The sequence below is a fragment of the Acomys minous genome, assembly GCF_964271855.1.
Source record: "Acomys minous genome assembly, chromosome: 13".
Lineage (NCBI taxonomy): Eukaryota > Metazoa > Chordata > Mammalia > Rodentia > Muridae > Acomys > Acomys minous.
In genome coordinates this window covers 11526326-11545245 of record NC_140495.1, presented here as the reverse complement: position 1 = coordinate 11545245, position 18920 = coordinate 11526326, and positions in this window count along the sequence as shown.

Sequence of the window (18920 nt, the reverse complement as noted above, 5' to 3'; positions counted from 1 at the left end):
CCAGCTACACCCCCAAGAACACAACTCCTTCCCTCCTTCCCCCTGTATCTGTCTCCCTCTGTGTCTCTGTCTCACTCTCTGTCTCTCTGTCTCCCTGTCTCTCTGTCTCTCTGTCTCTCTGTCTCTCTCTGTTTTTGTCTCTGTCTCTGTCTCTGCCTCTCTCTCTCTCTCTCTCTCTCTCTCTCTCTCTGTGTGTGTGTGTGTGTGTGTGTGTGTGTGTGTGTGTGTGTCTGTGTACAATTGAGTGCAGGTGTTTGTGGAGTTCAGATGTGGGCATCAGATTCCCTGAAGCTGGAGTAATCCCTGCCAGTGTTCAACCCTCATGACCCTCCACAGGAAGGTTGTCTAGTGGTGACTTCCTTTGCCACTAAATACACCCTACTAGCTGAATTTCGAGGTTCCAGGATTCATCTGCCTCTGCTCATCCACTGTCTTTGGGAGCCCTACAATCACAGGGGACTGTCACTGTAACTGCTGTTCATGTGGGTTCTGGGGATTGTGAAATCAGTTGCTTGTGCTGGTGCAGCAAGTCCCCTCCCACTGAGAAGCCCTTTCCCCAGCACCCACATTCTGATATTAATTAGTGACTTTGTTGTATTTACGTGGAATGGAGTTATGTTTGAATTCCATTCGGTGGATTCAGTGGCCAAGTCCAGTGTGGCTGGATAGCGCTCATCCTCCTTCACACAAATCTGACGTTAACACTTGTGTGAAGTGGTGGGAATTATCCTCTACTAACAACCAAACAGAATGAGTTTGACATGATTTTAATGTGTGTCATTAGTGATGCTGACTGTGTACATTGTTGTGCAGTGTGTGTGTGTGTATGTGTGTGTGTGTGTGTGTGTGTGTGTGTGTGTGTGTGTGCCTGTAGCTCATATGTACTTTCTTTATTTTCAGTTATTTTTACAGTATTTCTGGGAATTTTTGGTAGCTATGGCAGTTCTCCAGAAAAGTTTAAGCCTTTAAATTTCTTTTCTGGAGTTGGATACAATTTTAGATAATTTTATTTGTCTCAGGAACAGATATCCATTAAGCATTAGTTGAAAACACTGCATCGTGGCGTACTTACAATGAAAGGACCCTTACAGGAAAGAACACTAATTGCAAATTATTTAGTTCTAAGAATTATCAAATGTGAACACTAGGCCAGAGTACAAATGGCCAGCACCCCAAACTTCTCTTTCCTGTAACTGAAAGACCACTAGTGTTCTGATTTTTAAGGTCAAAATTCAATTTTGCACATATTAAACTTGAACTATACAGAATAGTTCAGAATACTTTTAAGTATCTGGCTTTTTTTTTTCAGCAAGAATTTTGTCTTATTTGTACTAATGTGCATAATTTTTATTCATCTCTGATCACCATTATGCAGTGTTCTGTTGAAGTTGTACTATTCTCTGTCACTCAATAGCTCCATATATTTAGTTTGATGTTAGGTCATTTGTAAGATTTTTTTTCAAAATATTCTTTATCACATGTGTGTGTGTGGCGTGCATACATGTGTACATATGCTTGTGGATGGCCAAGGCCAATATCTTGATTCACTGCTTTTCCATCTTCTTTTATGAAGCAGGCTTTCATACAAACTTAGAGCTGTCCTTAGGTCCTGAGGCTGCAGTTACGAGTGAGCCATGACACCCACTCTAACTTTATATAGCTTCTGGGGATCCAAACGCTGATCCTCCTGCTCACCTGGCAAGGCTTCAACTGCCGAACTGTTTCCCGAGCCCTGCTTCATAAATATTTTGTGAATGTCCTTTATATGTGTGCGTTTCTTGAATGTATGCAGAGGTAGAGTGGTTTTAGTCACTGAGCATAAATGTACTGAAAGTTAACAAACACAGACACGAAGCTCACCAAGGGACATAGGAAGTGCCTCTTCCCACCACTGTGGCGCATTCTTGCTGCCCCACGTGATCTCAGATTAAGGCTGGAGGTGTTTAAATGATTGCCAATCTCTAAATGTATCACACTGTGATTCTATGTGCCCTCTGAAATGGACGCCCTTCTGCGCTATTTAACCACAATTTGGAAACTCTCTGAAAAATGGTTCTGCATTTATTATTGCCTATTTTGTATTTTACCAGTTCTTTGACATGTAACTACTGGCTTATGGGTTTTCTCTATTCTGGCTGTGAGCCATTAGTCGTTTGCTGCCATTGCTGCTCTTAAGCATTTATTTGTTCGACCAGTTTTGTTTGTGTATAGCCAAGGCTGGCCTCGAAGTCTTATGCAGCAGAGTGTGAGCTTGAATTCCTAATTCCCCTGTTTCCACCTCTTGACTGCTTGGATTATAGACATGCGTACGGGTGCTAGACACGGATACCATGGATTATGCATTAGAGACAAGCAAGCTACTCATGATCGACACCCTGTCTCCTCAACAAGCGTTGACTGCAAAGTCTGTTGTGTGGTCTGGGCTCCCTGGCCATTCAAGAAGCTCAAACAACATGTAGGCTTGCCTTTTGGTCCACTGTGTTCTAGCTCCTCAACCTTCTTCCTTTCCTTGTATTTCTTTGTACCTATTTCGTTTCTATTAAAAGTATGTACATTGTACTTTAAAGGAAAACTCCTCTTGACATGTTCCTTTGTGAGAGCAACTCGATTCCCTTGGAATTTACAGTTCCATTAAAACTATTGACCAGATGGTTATATGCTACCAAAGTAAATCTGCCAGTAATGTTTTGGTTGACATTTTACCTTATCCCCCATCAATTGTATTGAAGTATATCCTTCAAGTACAAAATTGTAAAACTCATAAATGCAGAGCTGTCAGCATTTTTTTGAGAGGGACAAATTCATCTGACTGTCCTTATGAGACATGGCACTGACAAAGAAAATACCTCAGGAGCCTTTCGTCACTGTGCTGTCATCCAAAGACTGCTCTGGTGAAGTAGTTCACCAGTGTTTCATTTCTATCTCTATAGAGGAAATTGCAAAGAATATAGCCATTCTGACCCAGCATTGCATCTGTAAAACCCATCTGTGTTGTGCCACACAGAGGCTGGCTGTCATCAGTGCCCTCTGCTCAGCCTCGCCATAATTTATTTTTATATTCTCCTTTTGAATATGGTGGAGAATGTTCTGCCCAAGAAGTACTGCCAACAATGCTGCTGTGAGCGCTCTTTCACACATCTGAAAAAAACATATGAGCCTATTTCCTTTAAGTATGTATCTAGGGCTATAGGCTCAGCATTATGTTCAACAAGGACAGAACATAAAAGCAGATTGTTTTTCTACTTACTTGGCTCTGTGAGCTCCAGGTTGAGCGTGGGACCCTGTCGGAAAGGGTAGGTGAGAGTGATAGGGAAATGCACTCAATAGCCTCTTCATGCCTCCACGTGCATGGGCATGGGCATGTGAACCTATTCACATGTGTGCACACAGAGTCATAAGCCATGCATACTTACACATGTTCTTGACAAAAGTTTGTGCGTGAGAGAAAGTTATATATTGCTAGATTATCTTAACCTGTGTTTCTACCATTTAATTATTTCTTTTGATGAACACTACTCTAACATTTTAATACATTCGTGATTCATATGCAGTGATGAGGGGACCTTTTCTCATCTCAAGTTTAGGAAGTTTTTTTTTAAGGATGACTAAAAACATGTTTAGGTTATTTTAAGAAAGATCCTTATGAAATCTTTGGAGTTTTTCTTTTTTTTTTCCTCTTGTATTTCCATCTATACTCTCAAGCTAGTGTTTGCTTTCTGTATGATGTTTCAGGGGACGTGACTGAGGTTTTTTTCCCCCCCATTATATGGAATACACAAAAAGTCTCCAAGAGTTCAGCTACTTCCAAACTTGTTCATCTGTATCATACACCAACTGAGTGTAGAGAGAATTCATACGGTTTTATTTCTCAATTCTATGTTCTGTCCCATTGCCCTAAGATTATTAAGATTACCCTAATCTTAATAAACTGCTGTATTATCCAGCTGATCTTTTGGTGCATCCTCATTTTTATGTTAATATAGGCATGGGCGAGTCCCAGTCCTCTGTGCAGGGAATGGTGTTCTAATTGTAGTTGTGGTCGTTTATTAATGCTTCTGGGAAAATACTTTTAAAATGCTGAGAACCAGTGAAAGACAGAGTATAACTTTCAATGCAATAAGATGTACTTTTCTATAATGAGCTGGGCCATGTACTTTTTGTATCTCTGAGCTGGACTTTTTGTTGTTTAAATTAATAAATAATTCTATCTCTGTCAGTGGAGGTGCATTGATCTGCATGTTCCCTTTCTGTGATTAACTGTTGAGTAATGCTTGGCATGGGATTTGGTACCCTACAATTTAAACTGATCTGTTTATTTTTCTTTTTCCCTGGAGCTCCTCTGAGTTGCTGTGAAACTGATGAAATATCCCTACTCCCACATTGAGGCCTAAAGTTGGCACTTTATTTCTATAGCTGGATGTCTCAAGAAAAATGGCACCTCGATATTTCACTGCATTTATGTATTCATAGTTGGGAGGAGTATGCACGCCGAGGGACATGTGTGGGCATCAGAGGACAGCATGACTGGGGTTGGCTCTCTCCTTTCATCATGTGGACTCAAGAGGGAGTGAACTCAGGCTGTCAGGAGCAGTGGTTAAAGGCATCTTTGATGATTAAGCAATCTTCAAGTGGTTCTTTGAGGTTCATTCTTGCTTCAAAGAGGCTGAAATGATCTGTGATACAGTATCCAACATGGACACATACACTCCCACATATGGCCACACACACACACACACACACACACACACACACACACACACACACATGTGCATCAAGTACAGGCAATGGTTGGAACAGCTAGTGAAAGAGCAAGAGAGTAGGAACTACCTATTTATTTTTCCTCTAGTTCATGTCTATTTGGGGATAAAGGAGACATTAGGAAGAACAATTCTTCCTCTCGTCCTATTTTATTTGAGTCCAGTCTACTCGAGACAGCCACGAGCAGACCTGCCACATATCCTGAGAGGTCGGGGACCTCTGAGAAGCCGGGGGGACCTTGACAGGGTAGCAGGCTATCCTGTGGCTATGATGAACCATGTTAGCAGGGCCCAGGTCTGGGATGAAGAAGAAGCGGAGAAGGGGTTTTGTTCTACTTTGCAGCTTGAAAGTTTGTGCTTTTTGACATGTCCAACTGTTCTCTGTGATTCCCTTTTCATCCATATGATTTTTCTATAAGATGTAAAGGTAAGCTTGGTATGAAAGCACTATGTGTTTCTGCAGTGTCAGCATCATTCCTGGAATATTTGCCATGGGTACTGGGGGGAAAAAATCAAGTTAACTCAAATCTCAGCCTTTATATTCTTCCTCTAAAGAACTGGACTCTGTCCCGAATCAATTACCACATCTAAAACCCAGATCCAAATTGGACTGGGACATTTAAAACCATGTCTGAAGCTGTCACCGTTCGCTGAAGGCTGATGATGGCAAGCTTAAAGGAGTCTTCTGGGTGCCGCTCTGGGTAAATATGTTTCTTTGTGGCTGAACTGTATGGCAGGAGATGTGCCGGGCGGTCTGTCTTCATGTCACGGACCATCTGTGGGCACTAGTTCACCAATCAATCAAGTAGCAGGTAGCGATGGGCGCCTGCTGTGGCCTCAGAGCGCTTTGCCCATTCCTGGGTTGGCTGCCCGGCAGGCTTGTCAGGGCTCTTCACATAAAATAGTGACATTTGGCTTATATATGAGAACTTTCTGAATTGTTTCAGGATATTTTTTCCCCTTACTTTAAATATGTCTGAGGATGGCTACCAAAGATCTAATCTAACATTCTAACAATTATATCACTCATCATCAGAAAATAGCAAAAATAAAATAAGCCCTATTAGAAGTTTTAACTATCATTAAAAATAAAAAACCAAATATTTGTCTTAAGTACAACTATGTAATGGAGTAGATTGAATGAAAGTTTCCTTTCTACTGGCTTCAGCACATACATGTAATTTGTATGTGTGTTATTATATGCTTTATTATATATAACATAACTATATTACATATAATGCATATGAGCATATAACATATGCAACACAGGAGTATATAATATATAAAATACACATTATATATAATGTTACTGTTCTACTGTGCTTCTCTGCTTCAGTGATATAACACTGACCAAAAATAACTTGGGGATGGGGGGGCTTATTTGACTTATAAGTTACAGTCTACAGGCCAAGACAGGAACCTGGAGGCAGGAACTGAAGCAGCTCAGCTGTTTCTGACACAGTCCAGGCCCATTTGCTCAAGAGCGGTGCCAAATACACAGGAATAGGCCTTCCCATTCCAGTCAGCAACCCAGAAAATGTCCCACAAGCAGGGCCACATGCCGGTGGGATGGAGGCAGCGCCTCAACTAAGGTTCCCTCTTCCCCATGTACGTTTGTGATGAACTGACTGACGTCAGCTATGACAATAACATTTGTTGTGCTGGAGATTCCAACCAAGGCAACGCCCGTATTGCTCACTCTGCTCTCAAACTCAGGATCTGTTTGCATCAGTCTTTCACCCTGAGATTACAGGTTTGCACCACCACATCCAGGCAAAAACATCCTAAGATAGGCTTTTGACAGATTTTTAAGGGCTAATAATGAAATTTGTGTGTAAATTTATTCAATATCTATCTCCACACCCTCAAGTACTCTTCTGTGCAAATTAACATGAACATTTATTTTTGTTGATGGATCTGGGTTTTTTTTTTAATGATTTCAGTAACTTTTGAAACTAAAAGTGTTGTATAATTAATTATGAGTTACGCAGTGCTGTGCAGTAACGGACCCAATCCAAATGTATTACAATTTTCCATAGTTCAGGGTATTTAGAGTCACACTGGGGTCCCCCCTGTGAGTTTTTAAAAATGTTTTTGTCATTAGGCTGTGGCTGGTCTTGTGTACTTTAAAGTAAGTGTTGGCCTGGGAAGTCTCCTTGGGGGGGTGGGGGTCTGTAGGTCATATTGATCATAGCTAGCAGCAGAGAGCTATTCAGCCTTCTGTTGCCCCTGTGTCCCTTGGTTTCATTTGAGTTCCTCGCAGCAAAAGGGTTGCGTGTCCAGAAAAAGCAAACAAGACTACTAAGTAAGACAGGAGTGGAAGGTTTTAGCTCTGAGCTAGGAAGTGACAAACGGTCACTTCAGTGATCTCTCAGTGTAGTCACAGAGCCTGGCAGTGCTCCCCAGGAGTGGACACAGACACCACATTCTGATGAGGAGAGTGCAGTGGTCTGTGGTCATTACTAATCTAGCATGCAGCTCCAGGGCTCCGAGTGAACCTGACATTGTCTAAGCTGTTCCCTTTGCAGGCTGTCAATATGCAAATAATCCCTAATCAAAAGGTTGACTGCTCCTGCAGACCCCCAAATCCAAAGTGTCCACCGCAGTGATGATCACTGATATTTCTTGTGATTTAACTAGTTTTTAATTCATGCTACGGTGCCATTTGCAAGTCAATTTAAGCCACTTTTCTGGGTCATATTTCATGACACACTTTAACAGGCATTTTACCACTGCCAAAGTGCAGAGCGCGCAGCCGTGTTCCCTGTTCTCTACATGACAAGCGATGCTTTTAAGGGGACAATGGTAATTTGTTTTTAATTCAGACAATTACGTACAGTTGTTCCAAGTCCTTCTTGGTTGCTTTTGCACAGGAAATAATTTTAATCCATTAAGAAGCAGACACAACTGCTTTATTTTTCCCCCCACCATGTAAATTCCACTGCAGCCATCCTTATTTTAAAATATGGCAAGGATTTAAATGTAGCTCAGTGTATTAAATAAAACACAGCACATTTATGGGCTGCATTTGTTTAGATTGAATGTCATGGCACTGTCCAATATCAGTAACCCAGAGAATTCCCTTTCTAATTACAAATAAAGCTTATTTCTTTTTAAAAGGACATTTGTATACATGAATGTGTATGCTCATGGTATATGTATGCGTATGTATGTGTGTGCATGTGTCTGTGAGACAGAAAGGAGAGAGAGAGAGAGAGAGAGAGAGAGAGAGAGAGAGAGAGAGAGAGAATCAGGTGCCATGACATAAGTCTAGAATTCAGAGGACGATCTTGGGTGTCAGTCCTCATCTTCCATCTCGCTTGAGGCAAAGTCTTGTTAGCCATTGCATATGATAGGCTAGTTGGTCCATGAGCTTTTCAGGGATTTTGTGTCTCTGCCCCCTATCTTGCCCTTACTGTAGGATCACTGGCACTGCAGATGTGCACTGCTGGGTCTGGCTTTATGTAAACTCTGGGGATCCAAACTCAGAGGGTCACCATGCTTGCGTGGAAAACACACTGCCAGCTAGGTCATCTTCCTGTGCCTGTTTCTTGAGTTAAAGAGAATTTTGTTCATGTAAGTAGCCCTTGCATTCCAAAGGAGTACTGTTCCTGATCCTTGAGTTATCTTTTAGGTCTCATCCCTGGGAAAGATGTGAAATTGTGAACAATATTTGTGCATCTGTTTCGCTTTCAATTAAGGTCTGTGTCTGCCTCACTCAGAGTCACAGGCCTTACTAGAGTACCACTAACAACCACGGCATCTGTAAGGGGAGAGTAGGGTAGACACTGAGCAGCAAGTCTGCTATGTGTCAGACATGTGCTTCCTCAGAAACACTGGCTGTCCCTGGGCCATGTGACACCTCACAGGTGGACTTCCTATGTGATTTCCTAAGATTGAATAATGCTAGTGAATAAATATTTCAGGCATTCAAATTCCAACTTAATAAAAAATTAAAAAAGGAAAGATGAACTGCTGAGGCAGTTCAAGAATGGAATAGAATCTTATAGGAGCTGAGGAGTAGCTTCTTTTTGGAAAGGAATTTTGGCAGGGGCTGGAGGACAGACTTACAGGGATTGGGCATGGTAGAGAGGCCCTTGAGAGAACAAAGCCCTGTGCCCATGGCCAGTCTGAGCCATGATTTCTCCTCAGAAGCTTCCAGACTTGGTCTTCCACGTCTTTATGATAAAATCAATCCAGTCTTACCTAGTTCAAGGCCAGAGTGGTCCTCCCCTGAGCTTCCTGCAATAGCGTTCTCCACAATGGTTCTGTGTGACATTCTCTGATTGTTCCACCTCAGCTAGAACCGAAAATTCCTTGACCCAAAGTTTAGCCTTTGTCCTTAGCCTAGAGGATTCCTGTTCTATCCTCTGGAAGGCTTCCTGTCCCATGAGGTCTCAACCTTGCAGCCTGTTCTTTCCCTGAAAGTGGCGGTGACGTTGACCTGTGTGGTCTCACTCCCAGCTTCCTCCATTGGCTCTGTGCTCTGTGCCTCGTGATATGTGCTTCCACCTCAGGAACGCTGCCTTTTCCTGCCCTCTCTGCTCCGAGGCGTCTGCCCGCGCATCCCACTGATATCTCCTTGGGTCAGACCTCTTTGTGTCTGTTTTCCCACGCTTCAAAACTAGAAAGTCTTTCCTGATTGGCTTTTCTCTTCCCTTAACCATAGTCTAAGTCAACGCTTTAGTTATTCTTCTCATTGCTGGGACAAACGTGTGACTAAAACAATGTAAAGAATGAGGAGTTCATTTTGGCTCGCAGTTCTGTCTCAGAGTACGGCCCACCACGGTAGGAAAGTCATGGTGGCAGGAGCAAGAGGCAGCCGGTCACAATATTGCGGCCTTCAAGCAGTGGAGAGTGATGAACTCCGGTGCGCGGCTCCTTTCTCTTTAGTCCAGTCTGGGGACCCCAGCTTGTGAGGTGTTGCTGTTCACACCCAGGGTGGCTCTTTTCCCCTCAATTGAGCTTTTCTGGAAACAGCCCAAAGACATGCTCAGAGGCTTGTTTCCAAGGCGACTATAAATTCAGTCAAGATGACAATTCAGATTAGCCATCGCACTCAGTGTGAGAGCAGGCCTCCCCATCATAAGAACACCGGAGTCTAAGGGCGGTTTATTTTGCAACTTTGTGAGAAAACAACACAAAACAAACCAAAACCAAAACCAAAAACCAAACCAAACCAAAGCAAAACAAACAAACAAAAAAACCAGAATCAGCTCAGAATGGCAAGCCCACTGATTAAGGGCCAAGAACAGGTCTTACAACCCTGACGCGGGCCCCACCTCCTTTAACACTGAGTGATGTGACTGGGTGGAGAGCGGGGTGGGGGAGTTGTCCGTTCTTCCACATCGAGTCGATCTCATCCGTCCCTCTGCCACTTATAGGCCACATGTGGGTTCATCTCTGAACTTCATGCCTTCATTATTTTAAATCTTCCCAGCTGCACGGCCTTCTCAGGTCTGGAGGACTCTAGGCAAGCTTGACTGTTGGTAGCTTTCTACTCTAAATTTCTAGTTTGGGTGGGTGGGGTGTAACTAGACTAGCCGAGTTTGGGTCGGGTAGAGCTGATTTAGCGGGCTGCCAGCGGAAGCCCACAGGACTTATTCATCTCTTGCTTCCTCAAGGCAGTTTTGATTTTGATAGTGAACTACCAGATTTAATTTTTAGCCTTCAAATGTACGCCGCATGGTCTATTTTTTGCCCACTTACCTGTGACTTCTGTGGGTATAAACACTTTAAACTCCTTGCTCTATCTGGATCCTTAGTGCAGACCTGAGTCCAGACAGTGGACAGTATATAAGTGTGTGTTGGGTTCCTTAGTAGTAACTGGACCTCTGAGGTTTTACTGTTCCTGAGTGGCCACTTGGAAGTGCCCTACTTTCAGAAACAATGCCTCCAACATACGTGGACTGCAACGCATCAGCTTTCACACAGCAATTTTTTGAAATACTAAAAGCTAAAACTGAAGGGCTTCATAGGTTAACGTCTTCCTGGGTAGTGGTTTCTGTGTCCTTCTCAGATTTAAATCTGTTATCAAGCATCGGGCTCTCCTAGTCTCACTCTGCATGCCAACATCTTCATTTGTGCTGAATTCTTCAGCTCCCTTTCAGCTCTCATGGCTTTGTGGGGATTGTTTTCGTCTTCATCTTTTCTGAATTTACCCAGTCCAAATCCCTGCTGTCAAAGCTGCTTTTCTCAACCATCAGTTTGACTGTCAATACCTTGCCTGAGTCACTCCCGTGGCGGCCACATCTTTCTTGGCTCATTTTGTATAGATGCATGTCAGTATGCTTTGTTTTTCCAACTGACAATGTAAACAGTCAAGTTATGATCTTGTGCAGTTTCCAAGACCCACACCAATGAAGGGCACATAGAGTTGAGGTTGGTAAGACACTATACCTGTGACATAGCCAAAAGGAGCCAAATCTACAGGAGGTTCGCCAACTCGGGGCCAGTATAGGCTTCAAGGCAACAGGGGACACACCCTTTTTCACATGATCTAGTTTTCTGGTCGGTCTTAGGAAGCATCATTTAGGGCTACCTAAAATAATGATGCTTGTAAAGGAAGAGCTAAGAGATCCAATCAGCGTGCTCTTTTTGCTGATCTAAAACTGCACCAGCACATCAAATAGACAATAGCAAAAATAGTTTCTAGGTTGTTTCCAGATTTTGCCTATTACAAATAAAGCTGCTATGACCACAGTTGAGCAAATGTCCTTGTTGTATGGTGGAGCATCTTTCAGGTATATGCCTAGGAGTGATAGCTGGATCTTGAGGTAGAGCTATTCCCAGTTTTCTGGAAAAAAAAAGTGCCAGATTGCTTTCTAAAGTGATTGTACAAGTTTGCCCTCCCACCAGCAATGGAGGAGTGTTCCTCTTTCTCCACATCCTGGCCAGCATGTGCTGTCACTTGAGTTGTTGATCTTAGGTGTTCTGACAGTTATAAGATAGAATCACAGAGTTATTTTGATTTGCATTTCACTGGTGGCTAAGGACATCAAACCTGTCTTTAAGTGTTTCTCAGCTATTTGAAATTTTTCTGTTGAGAATTCTCTGTTTATCTCTGTGACCCATTTTTAATTAGGTTATTTGGTTTTCTGGTGCTTAGATTTTTGAGTTCTTTGTATACTTTGGATGTTAGCCCTTTGTTGGATGTAGGGAAGGTGAAGATCTTTTCAGGCGCCTATCAGAATTGTAGTCTGTGAGGTTCCACCCAGCAGCAGTTCAAAACAAGTGCTGGGACCCACAGTCAAACATTGGGCAAAGTGTAGGGAGTCCAGTAGAAAAGTGAGGGGAAGGATAAAAGGACCTAGAGGAAACAACAGATCAATAAGAAGAGCAACAGAGGCAACCAACCAGGGCCCAGAGGAGCCTATGGAGTCTGAAGCACCAGCAAAGGACCATGTAGGAACAGACCTAGGTCCTCTACATAGATGTAGCTGATGGGCAGCTCAGGCTTCATGTGGGTCCACTAGTAAGGGGAACAGGGGTGGTCTCTGACATGGACTCTGTTGCCTGATGGGATTATTTTGCCAGGCCACAGGGAAAAAAGGATGGACTCAGTCCTGATGTGACTTAATGATCTGAGGTGGGTGGGTGGGTGGGTAGGGCTCCCCTTTTATGAGGAATAGGGGAGGGAGGATGGAAGAGGGAGGGTGGAAGGGGGAGGAGAAGAGGGAGGGGGCCACAAGCAGGATGTACAGTGAATACATAGATGTATTAATAAAAAGACAGAATAGTGCCTTTCAGGTTTTCTTTCTCTCTCTCACACACGCACACACACACACATACACACACACGTACACACACATCCCACATCATCATGTATTCCCCCACACACACACACACAGGGGATATGGCAGTGTGGGAAGTAGGCTCAGGGTGGCATCAAACCTTTGCTCCTGCCGCACCCTCCCAACTACAGGAATGACAGGCATCCACCACCAAGTCTAGCTCTTTTCAGAAAAGAATAAGTCTCCCGAGAAACTGTAAAACAACAAAATGTCTAAAAAGAAAGACATTGGAGAAAATTGTGGCTTCTGTCAACTAGCCAACGGCTCACAATTAGACCTGGCTAGATGGTCACAAAGCCACACAGTCAGCCTGCTGTAGCCTGACTATGCTTCATGCCCTGAATGTTCTCCTGATGGTCCCCTTGTTGACACGGTGGACTCTTTAAGAGCTAAGGTGGATAGATGGGGTTAGGTCACTCCTTCAGGAAGGATTACAATAGCTCCAATAGGACTCACACAAGTTCTAACAGAAAAAAATTATTAAAAATTTTAATATTGTCCTATGTGTAAGAGTGTCTTGTCTGCGTATATGTCTGTGCACCATGTGCGTGCCTGGTGCCTACGAGGGCAGGGAGAGCATCAGACCCTACAGAACTGAAGTTATGGATGTTGTGAACCTCCATGTGGGCGATGGGAACCAAATCCAAGTCCTCTGCCCTCTCCCCAGGGCCAGACTCACAAGTTTTGCTGTTATTACTTAAATTAAATTTTTAAAGATTTTATTTATTTATTGTATAGGGGTGCTCTATTTGCATGTAAACCTAGATCCCAGAAGAGGGCATCAGATCACAATATAGATGGTTATGAGCCACCTTGTGGTTGCTGGGAATTGAACTCAGAACCTCTGGAAGAACAGACAGTCCTCTTAACTGCTGAGCCATCTCTTTAGGCCCCACAAACACATCCTTTTTTTTTCTAATATATTTATTTATTTTCTTTTTTGAAGCTTACAATTTTGTTTTTTTATTATTATCATCATCACCACTATTATTATTATTATTATTATTATTATTATTATTATTATTAATTTACATTACATCCCAATTGTAATCCCCTGGCTCTTATCTTCCTGCTTCCACCCTCTCTCCCTTTTCTGCCCTATTTCCCTACCCTAGGCCTCAGAAAGGTGAAGTCCTCCTCCCACTGTCTGACCACAGCCTATCAGGTCTCATCTAGATAGCCTGCATCCCCTTCCTCTGTGCTCCCACAGGGCCTCTCCACCAAGGGGAAGTGATCATATCACAGGTGGGCACCAGGATTTCTGTCAGAGGCAGTCCCAGAAAAAATGCAAATAGATCCATATTTATTACCCTGCACAAAACTAAAGTCCTAGTGGATTAAAGACCTCAACATAAAACCGGACACACTAAATCTGTTAGAAGAAAAAGTGGAGAAGAGCCTTGAACCCATTGACACAGGAGACAACTTCCTGAACAGAACACCAACATCTCAGGCTCTAAGGTCAACAATTAATAAATGGGACCTCATGAGGCTGAGAAGCTTCTGTAAGGCAAAGGACACTGTCAGCAGAACAAAACGACAGCCTACAGACTGGGAAAAGATCTTCACCGACCCTACATCTGACAAAGCGCTATCTAAATTAATTTAATAGATAATGATATTCAAAAGCAGTCATGGTAAGTATGTGGCAAACACACAACGATGGCGTACGGCACAGGAAGGAGGAACTGGGCATGCTCTGTGTTACAGTGACTGCTTGCCCTGGATAGGCGCACACAGTTTTTCCTTTGTTGGTTTGTTTGTTTGTTCATAATGTACCACCCTGCCAGCATTTCCCACAGTTTTGACAGGGATCGGGGCTACTTAAAACTGCGTACTGCAAACCAATGTTCAGAAATCTAAAAGGTAAAGGAGAATAGAGAAGTTAAATGAGAAGATAAAAATGGAATTGTAGAACCTACCCAATCACAACCAGAGGATGAAGTAAATGAATAGAAAGGGTGATGATCAGAAAACTAATAAATTTGATAGGTATTGATTGTATTAGAAAGACCCACTATAAGCATTGCTTAAATGTTCCAATTATATGCAGAAATTACTCAAAATAGCTTAAAAACAATTATATATAGGAATTACACTATATATATATATATATATATATATATATATATATATATATATATATATATTTGCTCATGCAATAACAATTAGTGAAAAGAGAAGCCATGGATTTTTAAGGAGAGCAGGGGAGAGGTATATGGAAGAGTTTGGAGGGAGAAAAGTGCAAGAGATACATGTAATTATATTATAAATTATAAAAAAGACTTGATTATATGTTGTCTATAAGGAATACACTTTACACATCTCATATTTAAAGACACTTAACTATCTTTAAATGTGTAATGCCTGACCACATATCCTTTCACCACGCAGCTGATTCAAGGTAGCACAGGAAGTTAACAGCCATAGGCTTAGAAAATGGGCTCAGTGGTTATGAGCACGCGTGGTCTTGAAGAAGAGCCATGCTCATTTCCCAGCACCCACTTTGGGATGATCACCACACCCTGTATCTCCAGTTGTGGGGAGCCTGATGACCTCTCTAGCCTCAATGGGTACCTGCTCTCATGTGCACATACACACACACACACACACACACACACACACACACACACACACACAATTAAAATAAAAATACATCCTAAAAATTAAACTTAGCCATCAAAACAGACCTCATAGCAAGGGGATATTTTAGCAATAAAGATTCCTCTTGTTTGTTTTTGAGGCAGGGTTTCACTGTGTAGCTGTGGCTGTCCTGGAACTCACTCTGTAGACCAGGCTGGCCTCGAACTCACAGAGATCTGCCTGCGTCTTCCTCCCGAGTGCTGAGATTAAAGGTGTGGGTCACCATTGCCTGGCTTTATGGATAAAGAGAAGCATTGTGTATAGAAAAGAATGATTAAACTGTGACAATGTAGGAATATTCAATATACATGTGTGCCAACAGAGGCCGACACTGATGGGAAGAAATGAAGGCTGAATAAGTGACTACATGCCCACAGTCAGAGACTCTCGGCCACTCTCAGTGACTGACAGATTGAGCCCTTGGAAGCCAGCAAGGATGTCCTCAGGCTCAACAGTCTCATCAGGCAACAGGAACTGACTGACAGGCATGGAACCCCGTCCATTCGTGGTTAGTGGACACACACACCTCTTCCACATAACCAGTCTGAGCTGAGAACACATCCTAACGAAGTTTGAAGAATGGAAATCACACGAAATAGCCGAGAATCACAGTATAATCATAGGCACATCAGTAACAAGCTGAGGATCAAACCAAAAAATTGGAGAAATGTATAACACATTTATAAATAAGAAACTTAAAAAAAAAAAAGAAGAAAGAAATTGGTGCTGGAGAGATGGCTCAGTGGTTAAGAGCACTGCCTACTCTTCCAAAGGGCCCAGGTTCGATTCCCAGCACCCACATGGCAGCTCACAACTGTCTGTAACTCCAAGATCTGACACCCCCACACCAACGTACACAAATTAAAATTAAATAAAATATTAAAAAAAGAAACTGGTAAATGAAAAAAAATCTCTGGAGAAACAAAAATAACTTTAGTCAAATATATATTATATGTGTGTGTTTATAACATGCATATGCTTATATACATATAATTAAAATTAAATTAATAGGAAGCAGTCAACATAATATTCAGTAAAAATTTGGTAGAGTAATAGATGCATGTTTTGGAAATTAAGAACAATGAAAAATTGCCAAGAAATGAATCCCTAATAAACTTCCTCAAGAAACTAGAAAAAGGAAAAGTTGCAAAAAATAAATAAAGAAAGAAGAAAACTGAGATTAGAAGTTACTAAACATTAAGAACAAGAAATAATTTTCAAGTTTCCGATGGACATTCTCCACTGTTGAGTGGAGAAGGAGATCTAACTTTCACACAAACTCTGGTGCCCCATATTTGAACATGTCCCTTGGATGGAGATGCCTGGTGGCACTCAGAGGAAAGATAATAGGTCACCAAGGAGAGACTTGATACCGTATGAGCATATACAGGGGGAGGAGGTCCCCCTCAGTCACAGACTTAGGGGAGGGGAGGGGAGTAGGGGGGAAGTGGGAGGAAGGGAGGAATGGGAGGATACATGGGATGGGCTAACAACTGAGATACAATGTGAATAAATTTAAAAAAAAAGAACAAGAAATAAGTAAGTAAAGCAACAAGGGGGACAGAAAGATGGCTTGCTATTAAGAGACCTGCAGAGGACCGGAGCCCTGTTCCCAGAAGCCATGTTGGGTGGTTCACAACCACCTGTACCTCCAGATCCAGGGGATCTGATGTGCTTTGCCTGCCTCTGCAGATATCCTTCACACATTGAATTTTTAAAAGTCACAGAAGAAAGTACATATAATATAGGCAGAATATAAGCTTTCAACACTTAGAGAAACAGGCCCAGGCAAGTGCACTGATGAATTCTTCCAAACACCTTTAACAAAGAAAATACAATTTTCTAAAAGCTTCATCTAGAATAGAAAAAGAGAAGCATCTCATTCCATAAGGCCACAATATTCTAATTCTAAAACTAGGAGAAAATATTACAGGAGAATAGACAGACCAAATGTCTCATAAGCATAATTGCAGAAGACTTAACCAAATGTTTGCAGACTGATGGCGATATATACAGAGAGTGACATACCACAGCCAGCTAGGCTTGATTATAACTCGTCATATTCACAAGGTGAACTATCCATATAATTATCTGCATTCTCAGCACTTGGGAGGCCACAGCAGAGGGCCAAGAACTTCAGACCAGCCTAGTCCTGTACAATGAGTCCTTGTCCCTCCAAGAGAAACTTAAAGGAAAAAAAAAACTATGAAGTAGTAGGTGATTTTAGGTAAAGGCTAAGAAGTTTGTAAGAAGGTAGAAAAGGTTGAATTTGTAAAGGTCTCCTGATAGGAAGGGGATCCATTTGTTGTCTAAACATACGTATAATCGTCACATGTATTGACATGATTAATGCCTATAGTAGGACACTGGATGTGTCACTTTCTAACCCAGGCTAATTGGGGGATATGGCTACTTAGTATATTTTTGACATAAAGATGGAGAATTAAGCACGAATTTTATCAATGTGGACATGAGAAATGAAACTTTAAGTATTAGTTGTATGGTAACAGTGAGAAGAGAAGACTGATTTGGTAAAAGATAGCAGAGGATTAGAGATCATTAGCATAAGAAACAAGGCATTTTGTCTTATGTCAAGGGAACAGGAGCCTGCAGCTATAAACAGGGTCAAGAGATAATAATGTATGCTAAGATGAGAGAAAGCTCAGCACATTTGCGTGCCGATGGAATAAAGCTCACAGAAAGGAAATGTCTCTAAAGTTTTCTAGATTGAAAAGATAATCTGTGTGCTATGGGGTTGGGTAGCAATTGCCACCTGAGTTGAAACATTCTGTTCTTGAGGGAAGCTCATTAAGACTCAGGAAGTCAACGCCTCACAAGTCTCAGGAACTCCCTAAAACTTATCAGATGCACAGGTCCCCCCCCCTCTCTTCAACACTGCTGATGAGAGAAGACTTCTGAGTTGTTAAATACTCTGAGAGTTTTGCTGAGAGCTCCAGGCTTCCAGTTTTCATGAGCCACTTATACTGAGGTTAGCTTTCAGTGATATGGCCGCTTTTTGTGTCTCCATGTTCCTGGAAGTAACTTCAGTAAAGCTTATTGATTGACAATGTTGAACTCTGGTGTTGTTTTTACCTTGATCTGTTGTCAGCTCTGTATCTGTGGTGAGTAGACATTTGTTTAGGTCTCCCAGGAACAGTCTCACACAATATATGGCTACGGAGGTGTTAGGTAGGCATAGATAGGGGCTCACAAATATTCTCTTCTAATTTTCTGTGTTCGTTAATAAAGTAGGAAAATCACAATCCAGAAGGTAAGGATGGGAAGGAAAACGCTTCAGGGTGTGGAAGACAACTTAGATGAGAAAGACAGATTGTAAGTGCAAAGGAGGTAAAGGCTTAGACTGACTCACAGTACCTCATCAGGCTACAAGGCTCATTTTTCATCCTTTTTCAAAACTCCAAGGACCAAGTCATAAATTCTGGACCTTAGAAGCTGTTCTAGACCCTGCAAGTCATAATAAGTGACTGTCATTCAAGTAGAAAGGAAAAGGAACTAAAGCTATGGAAGAAATAGGCAGATCTCCCTCAGACCTTCTTCTTGTGAATCTATTACAAGGGCAATGTGTTCTCTTGAGACTTAGGTGGAAATTACATTCCCATCGTGAAATACTAAGAGGTGAGACTAGGTGGAAATTTACAATGTGGAGTAGACTCTGCCCTCAGGCATGAATTGTGCATCAAAGAGAAAGTGGATCCTCTAGGGTGAG